Here is a 23,641-nt window from a genome sequence, read left to right as displayed (position 1 = left end):
CCAGAGTGAAATTTTCCATTAGGTAATATTTTTGCTTTGCTTTAGAAATGCTAATTGTGATACAGGTCAGATATTGGATTATATAACCGTATTTATCAAGAAATTATTTATTTGTGTTGTACGATCTGAGCAGAATCCTTTGTGTTATTGTTGTGTCTTGTATTTCATTTGAGATGGAATTTATTTACTCAAATTTTTTAATTCAAGTGATTCTTCTCAGGGAATACAAAGTACTTAATAATAACATTCTTGAAAATAGAAACTTGGATTTGTAGAGAAATTCAAATAAGGATATATCCTTGGATTGTCTCATTCTGATGTAACAAAAGACTGTTGGCGCATTACTACAACACGGGCTATCACGGGGATATCAACACTTCCGTTGAATTTATATATTGGAATACCACTAAAGTTTATTCAGAACTTTAATCATTAGGACTTGACTTAGAAATTATAGTTTTCTTGGAATTTAATTCGCAATACCATAATTTCTTTTTACATTGTTCACTTTATATCCTAGGGAAATAAACCATTCGTTGAAATTACAAAACTTGCTCCATTCCGCTCTTTTCTGCTTTGGTTAAGACCCATAGAGTCGTAATAACACAAAATATTGAGTCCTCATGAATGTCTTCTGTATTGAAGGAAAACTACAGACAGATAATTTTGTATTAGTTACGTTCAAGATGATGGATGCTGAAAGTTTGCTTTCTTCCTTTCTTCTTTGTAAACAGCAAAACCTCGAGGAAACCGCTAAATATGGCGGCAGTGTCAAGGCAGGTGTGAAACTCGCAAGGACAGAACAACTGGGTTTGATGTGACGCAATTTTTTCTTGGTTAATTTTACATGCATAAGAGTTTTGTCTAAAGCCAGACTGTATGGTACTTGAAAATTTTATTTTTCTTATGTTATGTTCTCTTTCATGGAATTTGGCCCAGATAATAGCTAGCATTGAGTACAAGCAGCATGGGTATCTCGGATCGTTTTTCTGACCCAGAGCGTGCTAGAGTTCTCTCTCTGGTAGTGATAGCTGCGAGTGCTTTATCAGATATAGAATTTTCAAATGCCGTCTCTACAACTGAGCAGTCTTCCCTCTCAACAGAGGCAACATGTGTGACCTACAATATTGATTTAAGAAGACCATTGTGGAGGATTTGAACACTACAAAATTCTTGAGTTCCGTTATTTCATCTATCGTAGCGGCTCTGAATGATTCGAAGTTTTTATTTAGTTCCCATAGTAAACCTATGCAAATATCATGATATTACAAATTCAATAAGTTAACATTTCTCATTATCCAATCAATATTTATCAGAATAAACACATTATGGATCCTGTTTGATCTGAGGCATTTTCTGGATCTACATGTGTTTAAAATGAGCAGCATGGGGGGGGGGGGACAAAAGACTTGCTTGAAGGTCCATTTACGAAAAATAAACTTCATACGAACAAAATGAAACATTCAAGGTCAATAACGTCAAACCGAACCCTCTAACCAAAACAAAACGGAGTTTCTCTAATTGGGTTAGCTCATTTTGTTATTTCATCTTTGTTGTTCGTGTTTTAAAATTTGTATGCGTGTTTTTGTTTACCTTTCAGACACTCATTTTTGGTCGCACCCACCCCCACCCCCCGCTTCTGTAGTGTGTGAGTAATTAAATCATTATTATAACAATAATGGAATCTTACATAGCTAGATTTACTTGAGATGCGACTTGAGGCAATGAAGAAATATATCCCTGTTCGTGATGCTGTCAAGTTATTAAAGTTATTTAAACCAATTGTTGAACCAACCAAGAAAATTGTTAAAGCAACTGAGGCGGCTCAAAAAGCTCTTGAGACATTACGTGTTGATATTGTTGGCCGTCTTCTACCACCCCAGCAACCTCCTCAGCCACAACCTCCTCAACCACAACCTCTGCCAGGAGCCAAAACTAAAATTACGGATAAATTCACACCTGAAGGTATTGTTAATATCAAAGACCCAAACAAAATGCTTGATATTGCTGGGTTTGGATATCGTATGTGAAACCCGAATATGTTAAGAAATGACAATTGGATTCGGGATGTATATCTCACCGTTACTAATACTCAGCAAATCAGATCTAAGGAACATATTAAAGATTGTGACCTCTTTAACAATAAAGTATATGCCTATCTTGAACGAGTAAATCAAGAAAGGAGACAAAGATACGAAGAAAAGGACATGCAACTTGAAAAATCAAAAGCAGCAAGGAAACAAGAAGAAGAAGATTTGGAATTTGAAGAAATTAAACGACGGAAGAATTTACATTCTTCACAGAAGCAGAATGAACATCTGGAAGTGATCTTGTTACTCATGTACGTGGTCTTATTACTCCGTGTCCTAGCAACGTTCTTGCCAGTGTTGAACGATTAGAAATTCTTATTGGAGAAAACCGAGCCGGTAATAATTCCCCAGAAATTATTAATGAAGCAGCTGATATATATTTGTCAACGACTATTTACTGGCGGTATCATAGATATTAATGTTTATCGGTCTCTCATCGATGAAATTATTGATGATTATCACGGTGATTGAGGGTATACAATTAGATCAGTGACAAGAAGATAAGATCATTATACATAATGTTCTACGTGGAAATGTAATATTCAGGGTGATAAATTCGCGATTATCAATATATAAAGTTACGTACGGAGATGGACTAGGTGATGTTGTAAAAGGTCTATTTACAAGAATAACTCAAAAGCAATACCAATTTCAAAACAATTATCAATGAAAGCTATTGACGTTGTTCGTGATAAAGGTACTGGTGATGTTGGTGATGTTGCAAGCAAAGCATTCTCAGCAATTAAGAATAGACTAGCACGATTAATACGAAGAAAACCACAGCCAGTAAAATTACACAGTACTGGAGTTATGCCTGCAAATGTTAGTAAAATAATAAACGAAGCTGCAAATAGAAAATAACAAAAATAAAAGAGTTGGCTGGTGCATCACTATCAGAAAAAGAAAACGAAAAAAGACTAACTGCAAGTTTAATAGCAGGGAGTAGTCTTCGTGTTAGACAATAACAATTATAATAAAACGTTTAAACGGGTATCTGATCCAGCATTTGACATGGATGCGCCAGTTCTCAAAAATAAATCTTTGCACGATTATCAATATTATTCTTATCACGCACGAGAGCCAATTCAGCGTGGACGATTCGAGCTTCAAGATCAGGATACAAGCAGATATTTCTTACACACTGAGGCATTCATTGAATCAGAAGTTAGATTTTTACAAGCAGACGGTGCAGAACTTGGAATTGGTGATCGACCTGGTTTTGTTAACAATGGTATTATGGCATTAATTAAAAGTGCCATATACATGATTGACGGAAGATCCATTGAATCATGTCTGGAAAACGGCGATATTGCCACAAGGATACTTGGCCTTGCTAGATACAGCGATGATTGCTCAGGATAAGCTGGTCCGTCAATGATGTTTGCGAAGGATACATCTGATCAGCTAGAGAGCAATAACATGACAATGAATGCAGCTGGGGACGCAGTTGCATCGATGAATGGCGATTTCAACTCAGGATTTGCGGCACGAAGATTCATGTTAAATGATGAAGAAGAATTTTCATGTATGATTCCACTATCACAAATATTTGGATTTTGCGGACATGTAAGAAAGGTTATTTCGGGAGCCAAGCATACAGTTGTACTTGTTAGAAAAGAAAACGAAAATGATGCAGTCTGGCGACCCGACGCAGTTGGTGCGTGTATAGTAAGACTAACAAAACTTTCGTTGTTGATGCCAGTAAGGACTCCATGGATCGACGAAGAAAAACGGTTACTCTCTTTTATGAGTCAAGGTGGTATATACATTCTCATGCCTGACGATGAAAACAGACAGTATTTCAAGTGAAGTTGCTGGTTTATTTACAAGGCAGATAGTATCACAGCAGGGTGTTTCTGCACCAAGACATATATTCATTGCATTCCAGGAAAATGCACGAGAAAACACACAAACACGAAATCTAATGGTATTTGACACACTTGGAGTTAGTGAAGTTTCTTTAAGGATAGATGGGCATCAGGAACCATCCGAATAAGTATTGTTGGGTTTTGATCACAATCATGTAGTACGTCTTTATCATCGGTTGATGATATTTATGGAGCGTGATCAGACTGGTGATTCTGGTGTGCAAGTATATAACCGTGATTTTACAACTCTGTGTCTAATATATTTACTTTTTGTTGGAACATTTAGACTTACTCAGGCAATCTGTCGTTCATATACACTGCCGAGCTCGTGTCGCACAATCGCCACCTAGAATAACTGGTCCATTCCTGGAGGTTATATAGCTATTGCTATTATTCTTTCAGACTAAACAATGCTACTTGAAGGTGCTTGTGAACGAATGAGAGTCACCGATGCTTCAGTAGAAAACATGTAGTTAAATTGCTCAAGATATTGACAATGTCATATCATCATGTTAGTGTCAGTCTGACTCCTGGTCAGATTAAAAAGCTTCAATCAAAATCAGCAAAGAACTGTGGAATACAAATATCACTAAAACAAGATCAGATCACAGGTAGTCAAAATCAACTATTATTGTCAGAACGTCAGTTCTGGCATTTCAACGACACAAAATAATCAAAACCAGGCGATAAACTTAATCTTTCTGCGAGAGCCATTAAAGATTCAGTCAAGACTGGCGGTATATTTCCACTTCTTGCAGCCATACCATCGTTAATATCCGCTGCGGCACCAGCTGTTGCAAAAGCAGTTGCACTTTGTGATGTTGGAACTGCTGCTGGAATGGCATTAAAGAAAGCAACAGGAAAAGGAATAAAGACTTCTGAAAAACAGAGAAAGGGTCTAAGATTGCCAGGAACCCCGCACTCCTACGGAAAAGGTCTGAGACTCTAGGAATACTTAGCTGTTTCTTCATATGTCAAATAGTGATTTGATTCTGCTAAAAAATTGAACATAAAACATCTCAGATGGCTTTTTTGCGTGATCAATTACCAAAACAACCAAACCGTGTTGAAAACATTATTATTAATCTCGATAGAAGTTCTGGTCCAGGTACTCATTGGGTTGCACACGTGACTGATCAAGTGGAATTGTTTATCTTGATTTGTATGGGTTGTCACCACCAACAGAATTTTTAAAATGTGTCAGCAGAGTTCAGAGCACTCATCTTCAATATACTATGGTCTGGTATTGAACATTACCAACACATACAATAGCAGATCCGCCAATATCTGGCCGTGAAGTAATTGCTGTACTCGACGCTGTGTCATCATCAACAAGACCACCTCATAAGGTCATGCACGAGTATGCAAATAGACGGTTAGTTGTTTTAAACAGATCCTAAAGTATAATGATTGATATTTACGGAAGATCTTCACAAAACTAAAAATAAAATAACGGAATAATTCACGAAAATGTGAGTAAACAGATTAGTGATGAAATATCTGAATTATTAAATATTGCAAATGTAGATCCAAACTTTAGTGGTTGTATTTCAGGATAAAAAAGGGAAATTAAAAACAAGCAATCTTTCATTAAAAGATATTATCGTTAAAAGTAATAGAGTAACTGAAAATAGCATAGATGTGTTTGATAGTAATGGAAAAATTGAACCTGGTGTAATTATGTCAACGATATCAGATAATATTCGTGGTCGAGTACAAAAATCCGGTGATACAATGACTGGTTCTCTCAATATGTCTAATAATAAAATTACCTATCTTGGAGAACTAGAATCAGACAATGACGATGTAACGAAGAAATTCATCCTTCCAATGATGAACCCGTTAGTTTCAGTTAATAATGAAATGACCACATTTAGATCAGAGTATTCTAATCATCTACATTTGTTTTTAAATTTTCGTTGAAACATAAATCGATCCATTAATGACGTTTTCTACATTACCGACAGTTCGCTGTATACAGTAGCATCTGGACAAGCATTATGTCACCACTCAATAAATCCATTAAACATCGCGCTGAGGTTACCGGTATATACAGGTTCTCCGTACTATTTCAAGTTACAACATTTGCGATATCTACCGCAGTTTCACGGCGTTGTCTACACCTGACTCAGTCAGGTGGATCTCTTGCATATATATCAGTGATGTTGGAGCAAAACGACGAGGAAACATTTTTAGTGGAACCCGAAGAAAAAATATAGGCTCGATTTACTATTGGTGCCTTGAATTAGTCACTAATTCCCACCTAATTAAAATATAATGAGCATTATAATCAACGTTCAGCGTTTTAGATACAATTTAGAACGTGAATGGCAAAAATTCTAAAAATATATCGTTGACGAATATACAGTTAAAGTAAAAAATATATCGCAGACGTGTAGTTGTTGTTGATATGCTTGTGTATTCGGCGTCCGCTATTATCGCTAGAACAGGCGTAATGCGTGTAACAATAACAATGACATCACCAGCAATTATAAGTATGTGTGTTTCAGATGCAACAACAATTGCCGGTGTTCTTAATGTCATCGGAAAAATATATACACGCACAAATACAAAACTGATGACATGCATCAACGCTAGCATACCCCAAATTATCTTCGTTGATATCATCAGGTCTTAGTGATGAAATAATATCAGATGCTGAGTTCACAGAAACTATTAAAAAATTACAAAGAAGTAATGAATGTGATAGAATCAACGTCTGATTTAAATAATAATAATAATAATAATAATAATAATAATAAAACTAGTAATAATAATGTCAATGCCGATCGAATTACTACAACATATCGTATATTCAATCCTGATTTTTGACGGAGTTGTAAAAACCACAATGATATCAGTAAACTCAAACAATCCTGAATTTAGTGTCAACTTTCCAACTGCGATTCCAGCGAAAGAAATACCACCAGCACAATTACGAGTATATCATAGTTGGCCAATTATTAGATCAAAATCATTTGGTGGATTACCATAAAAATTTCTCTGGTATTTGCAAATAAAAATAAACCTGATGAAACTCCCAATGGGCAGGTTGTAAGTATACCTACAAGAATTTATCATATTGAACAAATGAACGATGAATTCCAGCGCAGAATTAAATATATGACGGGAAAAGAATCCATAATTGCTATCACTGTTCACGAAACAACATTATCAGCGTCGTTAGAAGTAAATTCGCAAGTTTATGCTGTAGCTACATATCAATCGGCAATCTGAACAGTCTTAGGATGGTCTGAAATACTGCCAGAGTATCAAGGACCACCATAACCAAAACGAAATTATTTCACTAACGAACTTTTTTTTAATAACAAACATCCATGGAATCCTGATCTTCGTTATCTTCATCCTATTCTGTACAAACGTGATCCAAAACACACTGCTATAAGTATTGTTAGTGAAAAACAATTTAGATCAGTGGCTAATGAAGTTAAAGATGAACATATAACTATGTCCATGACATTAATACAAGTGCTTAAAATTGTATTCTGGATTATCCTAATAACGATCTATAAAAACAAATCATTGAAACATTACAATATTTAAATCAAATTGTATCAGACATTGAGTATGCTAATCGAGCTATCGTTGAGCATATAAATATTACTGGTATTCCGTTAATGAACGAGGGGAAAAGAAGAATATCATTGAAGAAACTATTTACTGAACATTATAAAAATAGCTTAACAAGATATATTACACCTTATATTACAAGGACTTAATACTGATGAACTAAAATATCAGTTAATGAATCCGAATCCAAATTATTATCAGAAATAAAAATAAATCTGAATCAGAATAAATATTAAAACCAGAAAAAAGTAAATCTTAATCAAAAAAAATATTATAATCTGAATCAGAATAAAAATTATTATCAGAATAAATATTATTATCAGAATAACTTAATTAGAATAAAAAGGAAATCAATCTGAATAAATATTATTTTCAAAACAAAAAATAAATTTGAATCCCTTGACAAAGTCAAGGATAATTATTATAACACATTCACGAGATCTCTTGTCTTTCTGAATTATTTCCTTCGCATACTGATATCCAAACAATCTCTCAGCAAGTGGTCGATTAAATCCTTCAACAATTGCCTGACCGGGATAAATTGCGGTATGTCCGGTGTGTGTGTGTGTGTGTGTTTGTGTGTGTGTGTATGTGTGATTAGGAATTTAACGTAGCTTTAACAATTTGTTATGAATGTCGATATTAGAACACCTTGCACATGATTTTATCTTAATTCTATAATTTGTATCGAGGGCTGTTAAATGTACAGACCTTCTTTAATTAGTTTAGCCTACGTGACCTGAATCTGTTAAAAAGCATAGTATTGCATACTATCTATAAATATGTGATTTTGTATGTGTTGACAATTATTAATAATAGTCTTAATAATAAGGGTTAAATAGTGCTTTTAACTTAATTTCTCGTTAGTTGATGTGGTTTCGACACGCCTGGAAGAATTCATTAACTTCCCATACGTTGGGCTAAGTCACATGTATAGGCAATATTGATGCAAAATCAGCAGAGTTATCTTTTGAGTGGGGTATTTTGCGAAATATAGTCGCAAACGACGATTTAAATACAGTGAGGATTCAGCAATCAGTTTCGTTCCGAAACTGGAGTCCTCACATTTCTTGTATTCCTGTTTTAAATCTTCTGGGATGATTTATGTCATACTTAAATATTACTCGACAGGAAAACGACTTGTTTGGACTGTTCAGTTGAAATAGAAAGCATTCATTATTTGGACTATAATGTTATTCTGGAACTGTTATAAATTTCTCGAAAGAATTCAGGACAACGCCATCTTGATAACATCACGGTTCTTGGAGGACCAGTACATTTCCGGTTTTGAAATTTATAAGTAACTTTTCATTCATTTAGGACTTTCAATGACCTTTATAAAGATTAGTTTGGACTCACTTCATAATTAAATTGTTTGTTAAGTTTAGAAAACATGTTGGTTTTGAATTTTCTGTTACTTAGTTTGTGACCATAAAGTCGTAACACAATTTTGCAGTCATATCGCAACGATGTCTGCAAGGTGGCAGTTTATAGCGATGTCTAGCACGGGGGCGTCATGCCACACGGAGCATGATGTCCCACCCAGTTACATTATCCTGACACCAGGCCATCCAGTCCTAACACTAACCTCTTAATGCTGAACGCCTAGCGATGCAGCTGCTAGTACCATTTTTATAGGTCGTTGGCATGACTCGGCCGGTGTTTGAACCCGCCACCGCAAGCATCCGAGAGGACGCTTAAACTATTTAGGCCACTGGAGCAGTCGATATGCATTATTTGCATAATAAAACACTGCACATAGTTCTGCTTGTCAACTATTACATTAGCGAATTTTAAATTATATCGTACGCTCCTGTATATCAAAATAGAAATTGCGCATTGAAGGTAGAAACATATTATTATATATTATAATATTATAAGATATTGTTACCAGTATTCTCATATCATGCCATGAATGAGCAAAAGGTCAAGGTGACCACCAATATGTGCATGTATTATTATAGAAGAGGAAATTTAAATTACAGAAATTACCTGAAATTAATTCAGAACACATTAAGTTAGAACTAATGCGTGGTAGGCATAAGACAATTAAAATACAAACTAAAAGCTTTAAAAGATTATACTAGTGGGGAAAAATATAATTTAGCATGCTGATAAGTAATATGAACGAACCGTGTTACAAGTGACTGACCTCAAAAAGGTGACTTAGTAAAAGTGTTGAAGTTCACCTCATCTTTATACCCTCAACAATGGCCTTTGGAACAATTCTGACCAGGATACCCAGTGCAGCATATATATATATATATATATATATATATATATATATATATATATATATATATATATATATATATATATATATATATATATATATATATATGTGTGTGTGTGTGTGTGTGTGTGTGTGTGTGTGTGTGTGTGTGTAGATAGATAGATAGATAGGCAGATAGAAAGGTAGATAGATACATAGATAAAATAGATAGAAACAACAAATTACATAGCCTGTTGTTTGTCCAAGATTGTCGATTTTAATTTAAGATAATGGCAATTTGTAAGTTATAAATAGCTATACAGTGTGTGTGTGTGTGTAGATAGATAGATAGATAGACAGAAATAACATATTACATAGCCTATTGTTTGTCCATGATTGTGGATTTTATTTTAAGATAATGGCAATGTGTAAGCTGTATATAGCTATACAGTCATAAATAAGTCACTTACTTGTATTTGAGTTGTAGATAATGAGCCTGTTCACAGTTTGGTGTCATTGAGCAATTTTATATAGATCAGGTGACGAGGTTTGCAAAATAGATTAAATAAATCAGTACAGGACACATTGCGACACGGAGTCGTGACGATTTATGCAAGGAAGACGTGATCAATTGTTCAATCAAATTCCTATTTAAATACTTTTCTTTCTTTTCATCCTGCATAGGTATTTACTAATGTGTTTAGATTGTTGTTTGAGTGGAATAAATTTTTTAAACGTTTTATGCTCATATTCCTGCTTGGACTAATACCCTCTTTCGGGATAAGTGAATTCATTCAAAGACATTTTGAAGAATGACATTGCGACACATCAAAACTGTTGACACTTCAACAAATTCAAGGCTATTATAATGGTACCTCAACAAATTCAAAACTTAGAATTCGTTCGTACCACTCCATTCATTCGGACCTCCAGGTCCGATAGAACTTTTAAGATTATTATACATTAAGTTAACAATGATGTAAGTGTCCCTTAAATTTTCATTTTACAACAGAGTAAAAAAAATTGTTCGGTTTTTTAAACTTGTTACTTTTCTTTCTTTTTGTTACTTCGGTTAAGACCTTAGAGTCAGGGCATAAATTTTTTAGGGTCGTCAAGGATAGCATTCTTTTAAATATTTCAGTAAAATTACAATTGTTTTCAGATTTAAATTCATTTTCTTTTGAAATTGTCGTAGTCCCTCGTAATTTAGTTATACATATTTGACAAATCCGTAGAGCAACGAGCAGGCTAAAGTGGAAAACTTTGCCTCAAATTCTGCCAAGGAAGAGTTACAGTCCTTCAGAACGAATGGACGCGTTGCTTGAAATTATCAAGCATTACTCTTTTTCGTAAGTAAAAGCATCTTTAGTGAAACAACAAATAAATTTAAAAGACATTTTCGTCAGGTATTTGAGGAAAAAATATTTTTTGATAAACGTGCTTTGGTTTTGACTAGTAATTATCTGTCTGTCATAAGAAAATGAAAGACTTGCAGACGAAAGAAAGAGTTAAGAAAGCGTCAGCTCCAGAAAGAAATGATGGAAATTCAAAATCGAAAGAAAGAAAAGAAAGGCCGATACAGACAAAGAGAGAAAAATAAGAAAGAAAACAATCATAGAAAGAAAAACGGAATAAAGAAATAAGAAATAGAAGAGGTGCATATTCCAATTCCAAAAGAGAAAGGAGAGAAAGGAAAGATAGGCAAATACAAAGGCAGAGAGAATAACAAAAAAGAATGCAGTTGATTGAAATTAAAAGAATTAGAACTGGCAGGGGGAAAGACCCCCACCCCCACCCCATCCCCCTTTAAACAAATGTTTCGGTTTCGATGATACAAGGATACCAAAAGCATTATGTTAGTACCCAGTTTAAAACTGAAGAAGTTGACCAATATTTATTTAAATTGGAAAAAGTACTAAACATTGGAAATGGGCAAGAGAGCAATTGAACATTATTATTACAAAGTTTAAATATTGGTAAATTTCGTGAAGTGTACACTTCACTCTCGTGCTGACGATACTATGGTTAAGGAATGCATCTTGAAGGGTGATGAGTTGTCGATAAGTCTTCCTCTCAACAATTGTTTGTTGTAAAAAAAATCTCAGTCTCAAACGATAATTTCAAAATCTCAGTTTGGAATAACTTTTATAAATCAAACTTCTGATAGCACAAATTATGAATCCTTATCTCTTCCTACGTGTAGTTATTGTAAGAAGAAATGGCACGTTATTTATGATTGCCATAGGTTGAAAAATAAGCAACAGAATCAAGACGGGGCTATTCCAATTGTTATTTTTTGAAAGTGGTCAAGGTCAGTCTTTTCTTGAAAGCATTGCATTCCTTCGGTCAAACAAACCGCGGTCTGATTTTATTATGGATAATTATAAGCCCTTCATCTCTAAAGGTTCTTTATCACCTATTGGTGATTCTGCGAAGCTGATTCCTCTTAAAATATTAAGAGACACATGAGACTTTCAGAGTATTTTATTATCGGTTGTCTTGCCTTTGCGAAGTCGTGTTCTAGTGCAATTGTTCTTATTTAGGAAGTAAAGTGCGGCTTTATTAATGTTCTACGCCATGGTATAAATTTATGATCAGATTTAGTGTCAGGACGGGGCTGCGGAAAGATGATTTATTTACCTATTGAGGGTATTCATTTATTACTAGGCAATGTTATAGATGGTGATAAGATTGTTGTGAACCCTCTTGTAACTGACAATGAACATGTTAAAAGCTGGTATAGATAACAATGATGCGTTCATCGATGTCATCATCATCTACAACGATGCCTAGAAAGATCACTTGCAAACCGTTCAGAAGTTCTCTCGTCGACTCAGTGATGCAAATTTGATAATACATTTAGGTAATTTGTGAAATTGACCGTACGTTTGTTACATTTTAGGACATACTGTGAGACACGGTCAAGATAAACCCGAAGAAGTTCAGTTAAAGTCTATCTCTGAATTCCCACAGGCAATTACATCATTAACAAGTAATTACATCGATTTGGGCATGAATGGGCTTATTGGAAATGTTCTTCTAATTTTACCAACAAGTAATGAGTAAAAAAAACCCAACTATTATTGGTGTGACAAATGTCAGGAGGCGTTTGAAAAATTAAATAGTGCTTCAGTTCTTTCAGCTCTAGATTTTAGCCAATCATTTTAAATGTATGGTGATGCATGCGATGTACGAGTTGTTGTATTGTTGATTCACGAAGTCAAAATGGTGCGGATTATACATTGTGCTATTTCGAAATATAAGAAATAAACAAACAACAAAAAAATTAATCCACAATTGAAAAATAATGTTTCCATTTAATATTGGCTTTGCAAGACTTTGAAGCGTATATTACTTCAGCTTCTTTTCCAATTATTATGCTGAGTAATCGAAAACCATTACTTTCATTAACATAATGAAAAACAAAAATCAGAGATTGATGTTGATGAAATTAAACACATAAAGTGTCGTTCTGTATTTCTTATGTCATTTCCCAAGGCAAGTTCAATAATATGGTTTCATATATATATGTTTGACTAATATGTGAAGGAAAACATTTTTGCAAAAGTCTTTTTCTTTATGACGGGAGATTCTAATGATTATGTGTAATCAAACTATTTCATATCTACGTTTTGTCCCTGATTGTAGGTTATATTTTAAGATAATGATCATTTGTAAGCTGCATGTAGCTTTGAGACTATAAATAGGTTACCTACCTGGATACTGAAGTTGTGAACAGTTTATTATCATGAAGTATTGCAACAATGGTGAGGTGAAGCGATTTTGCGAAATAGATTAAATAAATCGGGTGACGACATATTGCGACATAGTTTCGTGGCGATTTATGTAAGGAATAAGTAAACAATTGCTCATTCCTTTTCCTATTTAATTCCTATGCATGTTGCCACTTTAATGTAAGGCTGCATATATATTTAATGTTGCGTTGAAATTTAATTTGAGAGTAATAATTTGTTTAAATTAGTTATTGGAAATACAAAGTGCTCATATGACTGTTAGAGATAAACACTATTTAGGGATTATTGTGAATTCATTAAAATACGTTCTGGACAATGCAATTGTGATACATCAAACAGCAAATCGCACCAATTCTGGTTAAATTTGTTGCTTTTAAAACCTGTTCGAGTTCCGTTGTTGAAATGATTCTTAAAGACTACGTTTCATATTTTGAAATGAAAATATGCAATCAATCTTGAAGCTGGGCATAGTATCCCAGCTGTTCGATAAATTTAAATTCAATCTAATGGAAGAAGTGGAAACACAAATTGTAAGCAAATCAAAAGAGTTGGAGGAAAAAACCGAGTAAATGAACATTGGAAATAACAGGTTGTAACAATAACTAGAAGATTCAAGGAAGGAAATTGAAAAGTTAAGGGAAGAAATTAAAAATACAGTAGATCGCTCTAAAGGAAGCGGTGAAGACTGCAAAACATAATAAACAATACTCAACACAAAATTATATTTTCAACTTCCCTGAATCACATAACGAAAATGTCAGAACAACGTGTGCAGAGACGATGAAAAATGTAACAGGTCAAGTAGTAAATGAGAGGGTTATTCTGGCAATATATTGGATCCGTAGGAACAGTGGTTGCCCAAAACAAGTAATTGTAAAATTTTGAATGCTGAATATATAGTCAGTATCACAAGGAGGAAATGGCATTTTATGAGCAAATACAATTTAAGAATATTTGATGATGTTGTCTCTCGGCAAAATATGTGATTCTTAAATAGATTGACTAGGCAGTCAAACATTGTATCTGCCTGGTATTACAACTGCAGTGTGTACGCCAAAACAAAGGCTGGTAAAAAGTACAAATTTGATCTTTTTGGTGACATAAGAAAAACAGTCTATCCTAATCCAGAAGTGAAATAAGTTTACAAAGTGATTTTAATACAATTAGAATTATACAGTTTTGTGCCACAAGATGTGAACAATTTGTATTCTCGTCTATGTATATTCAGAGTTAGGAAAAGTGTTTTAATAGAAAGACAAAACCTATATTGGGTAAGAAATTTCACATGATCTCGCAGAATAATTTCGACTTATGCTATACTTTTGCTTGATCTTGAAAAGAATGAGTATAAGAAGTTCGTGCCTGTTATACATGGGTCATATGTATGTATGCGTATACGTATGTATAAATGTGTGTGCCTGTGTAGGTTGGTAGGTAGGTAGGTATGCATGTATGTATGTAAATGTGTGTATATAAGTAAATATGTTTTATGTTTCACTAACCTTATACCCACATATACATGCCCAACAAACTTATGTAAAATTCGTACATAACAGGTTTTAATCTCTTGGCAAAGGAAGGAAATGAATGAGCAAAAGTTGTGTTTTTGTGAGGGTTAATATATAGCTGTACTGTATTTATGTTAAAACTTTACAACCATCCCAGCACCCTAGTGTAGAACAGACTTCATGTGTCTTCATTTTGGGCAATGTCATATAAGTACCCAGTGGTTCATGACATTGTAATTTTATCAATATGGTCATAATGATGACAATGATGCATTTGTCATGAATTTGAAAGAAGATATCTTAAATTTGGACAATTCCTCTGCATTTAGTTTGTGGTGACTGTCATGTTTTTCAGGACATGGAGCTTGAGTCTTATAATATCCTACACGATAAACACTCCATGGATCGAGCAGCAGTCAAGGACATCAAGAATCAACTTGACTTACTGGATCCAAGGAGAACTGTCAATCCCGAGAATAGACTATTTACTTGGCGACTGGCAAATCATGTGAAACAATGTAGGCTGGACATATTTCATCCATGAGGATATGTTTTCTAGCTGTATTGACGCATATATTATTCCTGGTAAAATACAGACCATTCAGCAATAACAAAACAATTATTGATATATGCAGTACCCACATGTCCTGGGATTTCAATTCAAAGCAAATAAAGCTATATATATATATATATATATATATATATATATATATATATATATATATATATATATATACAATTGTTTAAAAGATGTATAAATAACATAAATAACACAAAAGAATACTAAGGCGAAGGCGAACCGAGAACTGCACTTCAGGAGAAGTTAAGTTGCAATGATCAATTGTATTTTGAAATCCTTTAAATGATTATAAGATCAGAATCAATTAGCAATTCTCAAACTAAGGAAAACTTGAGAAACGAAACTGAAGTGAACTTGAGGCTGAAATACAGACCATACATACTTTAGTAAATCAAGATAATAATCCCACTATTATTAAGGAACTGAAGAAAAGAGCAAGCAGATTTGGAAGAAATCAGAGAAAAAGAGGTGGAAATTGTAACGTTAAAATTAAAAGCTAGGTGGTATAAAACTGGTGAAAATTCTAAACATTTCCTAAACCTTTGAAAGAGAAATTACCTAAAATAAAACAACGAAAGATTTAATTACAGTATATGGAGAAAGGGTAACAACTCAAAAATAGATATTAAATTAAAAAAAACTATGTATGAAATATTATATAAGAGACACAACAACAATAATTTATAAACTCTTAATCACTTTTTAAATCATGATAAAATACTTTCAGATTTTGAAACAAGCTCGTTGGAAGCTAAATTAACCTTTGAGGAAAGTGGTTTAGCATTACAAAATATGCAAATTGAAACTAGCCCGGGTTCCGATTGATTTACTGTTCAATTCTATCAATTCTTTTGAAAGATCTTTGCGGTTTTCTCTTTAGATATATAAATGCTGGATACGAAATGCAGTATTTTTCCAAACTGCAACCTCAGGTAATCAGTATTTGCATTTGAAAGGAGGATAAATACAGCAAATTAATTCAACATTGGAGACCATTTTCACTACTAAATGTAGATTACAAGACTGCTTCAGCATCAATTGCTTATAGGGTCATGAAAGTCCTCCGTATTATTATTAGTGACAGTCAAAAAGGTTTTGTGAAAGGATGATTTATTGGTGACAATACAATAATTTTGTATGACCTGATGCAGTATCTTGAGAAAAAATGACTCTGGTCCTTTCTTACAGGTCGATTTCGAAAAAGCTTTCGACTCGGTCGAATGGGACTTTCTGGAGAATGTCCTGAAATGTTTAACTTTGAGTAATCTAATAGTAAATGGCTGAGATTATTCTGCAATAAGTCAAAACACCGTGTCATAAATAAAGGACATGTATCCCCATGTTTCAATTTGGAGAGAGGTTGTCGCCAGGGAGAATCTTTAGGACCCTACTTATTTACAAAGGGAATTGAACTTCTGCAATTGAAATAAACAATGCACAAATATTATAGGCATTTTCTATAATTAAATTGAGTTCAGCCAGTTCACCTTTGTCCTTGAAGACAACCATGCAGATTTTAAAAGACTGCTTTGGCATCAGGTCTGCACTGCAAGGTTGTTAACTCAAAAGCTATTTGGATTGGAAAGAAGAAAAACATTAAAGTGAAAACATATGTCCCGAAATTTATATTAACTGGTCAGTCGCCAAATTTATATTACTTGGAGTAGATTTCTCTTTCTATTTGGAGGATATGTTAGAACTTAATTAATTGACGAATTTACAGGAAATAAAGAAATCACTCGGCTCATGGAGCAGAATATATATCTCTCTTATTAAAATTACTTTGATAAAATCCTTGAATTTGCCAAAATTTATTCATTATTTCGCAGCTCTACCAAATCATCCACTCCGTATAGGAAATGATCTGAATACATTGTTTTACAGGTTTATTTGGGATGGCAAAACCGAGAGGGTAAAATGAGATACTCTTCTAGCTCCATTTAACAAAGGGTGATTCAATATGATTCCCTTGCACTCATTTATGTATTATATGAAAACTTTGCTTGATTATGCGCCTTTTACTGAACGAAGATGGTTTAAGCTAGGACTGGTTTCCAAACAAATATTTGGCAAATTTAAGGATACACTGTTATTAAAATTAGGAAACACTACATTGAAAGAAATCTTTAAAATAATTAAAAAATATCTCTTGATGTTTGTTATCGATGCCTTATTTAACGGAAAAATATACAATCGACTGTTCAGGAATACCTCTCTCAAAATATTCTTAATTTAGTAACTATAAACAATTTTAAATCATGCACAAAGTGGATAGCAAACGGTGCTTTTTATGCACAAGGATCTCTGCTAAGTTTTGAAGAAATGGAGAAAAAAAAACCACAAACTAATAATTGTATCCAGTACTTTATCTCAAATATATCAATGAAATGTAAACAGATAGCGAAAATTTTTTGAAAGTAGAAATACTTTCAATGTAATACTTGGCAACACTTTGCAGGGTAAGATCAAAGAATAAATGTGTTACAAACCAAGATATAAAAGTCAGATGGTAAATATGACACTTGGAACAGGCAGCTAGGGTGTGCCATTGTTGTAAATGAATGGTCCAACTCTTTTCCTCTGACTAAACTTAGTACAAAAGACACAGATTTGATTAGCTTTAATGTTAGACTTCTGCATAGAAATATTCGCACAAACCAGTTTTTTTAATGCGATTAATTTAAGTAATAATGACAAATGCTAATTATGTAAGGAGGTAACAGAGAAAATCGAGCACTTATTTTATGCCTGTTCCGTTATTTGTGGAATGGAACCAAACTTACGACAAAGATTTTAAAATTACAACAATAGATGTCTTAAAGGAAATAAAAATGTAGATTATCAACTTTCTAATCTTGCTTGCCAAATGTGTTATATACAGATCGTGTTGTGCATACAAAATCCCAACTCTCGCCAATAATAACAGTTGAGTTTTATTATATACAAGGCTAGAAAAATATGTCGCCAAATTGAATAAAAGAAGTCGTGAGTTTAAGAAAAACGTGGAACCTTTTGTCAACTTTTGGTTTGATTACTTATTATCTTTACTTTCACATCAAAGAAACAAACAAGCAATGTAAAACACCTTGGGTAAGTAAATAAGTTTTGTACAATATTTGTGAGTGTACGTGTCTGTGAGTGAATGTGTGTATGTGTGTGTGTGTTGTATCTCAGTAAAAAAAAAATAACCACAAATGAAGCTCAGGATGGAAAATAATCTTACGGTAATGCCCCGTACACCTGGTTAGGTGCTGATGATGGGGAACATGTAAAATCCTGACAACTCATGTACTTTGTAAATCGATTAATTGCATGTGCACACATTTTGACACTAATCACATAATGGTTGTAAAACAGTGTATGATTAAAGATGACTAGTATTCTGGTTTGTGTAATGAGGTCAATTTTAAAAGTAGAGCGGAACTATATCTGGAACATAACGTTACATCTTTATTAAATACCCATTTTGGTAGCTATTGAAATATGTATGCGTACTGAAGAAGAAAAAAAAAATGTTTCGAACTTTTAGATTTCCTACGCGCTATATCTTATAAAATATCTAGCTGTCTGGCTATTTGGCTGACATTCGTCTGCCTAAACAGGTATGTTAAAGTGTCCATGCCACAGTCACGTGCAAAACGGCGTATATGCCAAATCATCTGGATTATACTGAATTTTGAAAGATATTGGTCCTAAACATTGTGAGCCAAGTCATTTCTCCCTCAAAATGAGAAACCCTGCCATCTTGTACTTGTGTACGAATTAATTCGATGTTGAAAGATGGAACACAAGATTTGATGACGACACGGTTGTAAACATATTAACTCAACACTACCGCATGTCGGATTGCCTTAGGCCCAAGTTAGCGCTTCAATGTATACGAGCACCCCAGCTGCCTTAGGCCCAATTTTGCGCTTCAAAGTACACCAGAACCTCAGCTGATTACCAACATTCACCAGAGTCTTATTTTTCTTTAATGCACACTTTTTTCATCAGATCTACTTTTTTTAAAAACAAAAAAGAATCTTGTGTCTTTATTCCCCCCTCGAATCAATTTGAGCGCCACGTGCGAATGTTGTTGTTATCGGATTACTCACTAACGGAATTTGTCGAACGTATCACATCTCTACTTTTAGAGCACTCCCGTAAAAGAATGAGTTGTGAGAGATTTCATTGACTGAATTAAATGATGGACCTGTTAATTTTAAACTGAATATTTTTGAACGTTGTTGAAACCTAACACCTTGATTAGTTCAAAGAACGGTTTATATCAGATAGTTCTTTAAGCAAATCATTTCCTTCCTTCCAAAATTAAGTTAGATTGCAAGATTGGTGAAACGTATTACAAACTGTGACATTGGGACTGTACGCATCACATGTGATACTGTGTTCTAGTGCACACGTCGCCAGGAATGTTCGATCAAATCACAATTAACTTAAATCATTGGTACATATGACGCCTGGAGATTCAAGAAACTTGTAAGAGATTAGTACGTTTATAACAGTATTTACTCCCACACAGTTGCATCTGCGTTTTTAATACATTTCCTCTTGTGGTCAAAACAAGGATTTTCGACTTCAAATAACTGACTGGTATGTGAATTAGTGCTTTTTCTATGTGCGTGTTTGGTAGAGAGAGAGAGAGAGAGAGAGAGAGAGAGAATGTACCTTGACAAGAAGTTGTTGATTTACATAGGATTCTAATACAGCCTTATTTAACGCCAAGTTGTGTTGCTGTTACTCGAAACTAATCACACATTCATAATGACCTTCGTTGAAATGACACAGCTGCGTTCAGAGCTGGCTATAGTTATGCTTTGAAATGTACCGCTCACTAACACGACAACTTCACTAACTGAGCAACGGCACCTCGTTAGCACTAATCTACACTAGTACCAATACCGCTTAATACTTGTGATAGGCTATATTTATGGAATCCAAAGAGAATGTGATTTTCGGCATAAAATATCAGGAAAAGACATACAAACATTGGTGCTTGAATTTTCACCTACTTGAATTTAATTTCCTAAAATGATATCACCCCTTTTCGGTTAAATAACCATTTAATGTGAATATGTTTGAATGTCCATAAATAGCGTCTATTCTCGTTTACAATATGATGTTTCGTCCAATAACATCGCATTATTCATGTGATAAATATGACAGATTCTATTCGAGGCTTGCGAATGATTGGACGTGTTTCATAACTTCATTCTAAATGCACATTAACATATAATCCTAATCAGTTACAAGAGCTTTCAGATATTAAAGAGAAATTAAGACATATCACTCCACGTCTGAAACAGCTACTCTGTCTATTTCCAACCGGAAACAAATTAAATCTGAGTTATATGTTTTAGATGTTTTTACTATGTGTGTATATGCATTGGCACAGTTAGCTATTTTAGATCCAAAACTGATTATTTCAAAGTGGACTACATTTTCGACTAATGACCACATAATGTCGATTTATTTCGTTTAACATTCACGATACAATTCTGAGAATAGACTGAATCATTTTCAGCCATTTCTCTGCCTCAAGTTAATAAAGAGACAAAATATCAGGTATGCTATAATACAGAAGTGATTTTAATTCCCCTGAATAATAGAATTCGTGACCACGTCCCAGTTAATTAACCTGTGAAATTCAATTGGCTATTTGGCCAGATCGTAATGTCATAGCCAAAGTCCCATTGAGCTCGTTCCACAGATGTTAAGTTGTCCCGGCAGGTGACGATGAAAACCTCTAAAATGACTTAGTTCCTCTCCGTCAGATACACAAAGGAAATTCTTGAATGACATGTTCGCCCTCCGTCAAGTACACCAGAAAACTATGGAGCGACTTAGTACCCATCCGTCATGTACACAAAGAAGACTAGAATGACTTGTTAACCCTCTGTAACGTATACAAAGAAAACTCTTGAATGACTCAGTACCCCTCCGGCAGGTATAAAAAAGAAAACTCTGGACCGAGTTAGTTACCACCCACCCACCCTGTCACGAACACAAAGTAAAATCTAGAATGGCTTGTTAGCGCTCTGTCAGACACATAAAAACTCTGAAACAACTTAGTACCCCTCTGTCGGGTACACAAAGAAAACTAAACTCTAGAACGGCTTGATTTTCAGGTATGTTATAGTTCTTTAGTTGATGCTCATGTACACGTAACAACCTTATGTATAATATGTTGCTTGGCGAATCCTGTACGCACTGGATAGATCACAAGTATACGAGGACACGGAAGAATGTGTGAGTATGGAGCACAGTTTTTATTAATTTATGGCCCCATCTTACAGAGATACCGGAATGCATCAACATAGATTATCAGTAGGCTGCATAAATACAACTAATGATGTTCGTTTTTATACGAATTTAACCTTGTCTCGTTTTTATACGAATTTAACCTTGTCTCGTTTTTATACGGGTTTAGCATTGACTTTTTCATACGGGCTTAACCTTGTCTCGTTTTTATACGGGTTTAGCATTGACTTTTTTATACGGGCTTAACCTTGAGTCGATTTATGCGGGTTTAACCTTGACTGATTTGCTAACTTTAATTTGGTCTTTCTTTCCATTCGGAAAGAAATCATCTTTCCGAATTCAAATTGGTGATCATACGCTACTAACACTAATTTGTCTCCGTTTGGATGTTGCTGTTCAATATCTTGCAAGACAATTTGGAATATCTATCCATCTTGAAAATGTTATATTAAAATCGATAGGTATCATGGCAATGTATTCGAGTTACTGCAACAAATGGCTTCCACGAGACAATATTGGGAGAACAATGCCAGTGTCATGCAAAGAATTGTATTCCTAGACGACCTTGTATTATTGACCGCACATGGGTGCTTATTTCAAGAACGTTATAACTTGAATCAAAGCTTGGGACTCACTGCAACTCGTCTTCGTGTTTCCATTGCTCACTTATAATGATTTCACTTATAACGTGCCCCTGATAAAGAGATATCTCTAAACCAAACAAATGAACATGTTGTTGTTGTTGTGGGGTTTAGCGCCATTTTTCAGCACAAGGTAGGCTATACGTGGCGGCCAGTATTAATGGTGGAGGAAGAACCCGGGAAAACCCCGGAAAGAACCTCCGACCCTGGGTCGGCCAATGTGGTTATGTGAGAAGCTACCGACAACCTTACTCACATAACCATCTTGGCCGAACCTGAGACTTGAACCTACGCAGACACACGTGAGATGGCAGTGATACGAAAAGGTGAGCGCTTTAGACCACTCGGCCACTCAGGGCCCCCAAATGAGCATGTACCATATAGCCAAATAACACGCCAATCACAAGTTTTGAAGATTTTGTTAATGAAATATGAAATGGAGAGACAGACCTTGCTTTTGTGGGTGCATATCAATAAGCTTATATTCCTAATAAATAAATATAGAATAAATGTGCAATGTGCCATAATGGATTTTCTATATATGTTTCAGTGTGAAATAGTTGTCACTCAGAATACTGAGCACAATTTTAATAATGATAATTGTTAATACGTTTTAATATGTAAATTAGAATCGCTAAAGAAAAACTGAATGAAAGAAAGGCATGCAAAGAAGATAAAATTGTATAGGTATAAGGCAGATATTGGATAGATATAGTAAACAAAAGTAATAGAACAATGTAATATTTATTTTATTTATTTATTTGATTCTTTCAACACACTTTTTATGTTAGTTTGTTCTGTTTGTTTTCTTGGGGGATGGGGGGGTAGGGGGGTGGGAGGGCATTTTTGTTAATTGGTCAGGATTTTATTAACCGACAAAACAGTAGTATAAAGGCCCGATTCGCTAAAATGATTTTCAATGGAGAAAAATATATCATACATAAATTTAAATATCCATGGTTATCATTTGTCTTTATTCAAATATCATGTCAGAACTACTAGCCAAGCGTCACAGGATTAAACTATCCTTATATAATGTAATAAAACTGATTAAAGAGTATCAGCCTGTTCCAAAACCCTCACTGTAGCAACTAGAGGAAACAGTCGGCATCTACTGTTTCAGATACTCCAAAGA

At 34.3% G+C, this 23,641-nt stretch overlaps 1 protein-coding gene across 3 annotated transcripts in view; it reads right to left on the bottom strand.

Annotated features, from left to right (window-relative positions):
- Positions 1-20,409, bottom strand: part of LOC149806977 (uncharacterized) — a 75,152-nt gene extending 54,743 nt beyond the window's left edge. For all 3 annotated transcript variants that reach the window (XM_089960374.1, XM_089960380.1, XM_089960387.1), the window contains exon 1: positions 20,273-20,409. The gene's annotated coding sequence lies outside the window, so the exon portion shown is untranslated. The remainder of the gene's footprint in view (positions 1-20,272) is intronic.
- Between the last annotated feature and the right edge of the window lie 3,232 nt (positions 20,410-23,641).

This window comes from Sinohyriopsis cumingii, chromosome 1 (genome assembly GCF_028554795.1).
Source record: "Sinohyriopsis cumingii isolate HCF-2022 chromosome 1, ASM2855479v2, whole genome shotgun sequence".
Lineage (NCBI taxonomy): Eukaryota > Metazoa > Mollusca > Bivalvia > Unionida > Unionidae > Sinohyriopsis > Sinohyriopsis cumingii.
The sequence above is the reverse complement of the archived record's forward strand: the minus strand, read 5'-3'. Positions and strand labels throughout refer to the sequence as shown.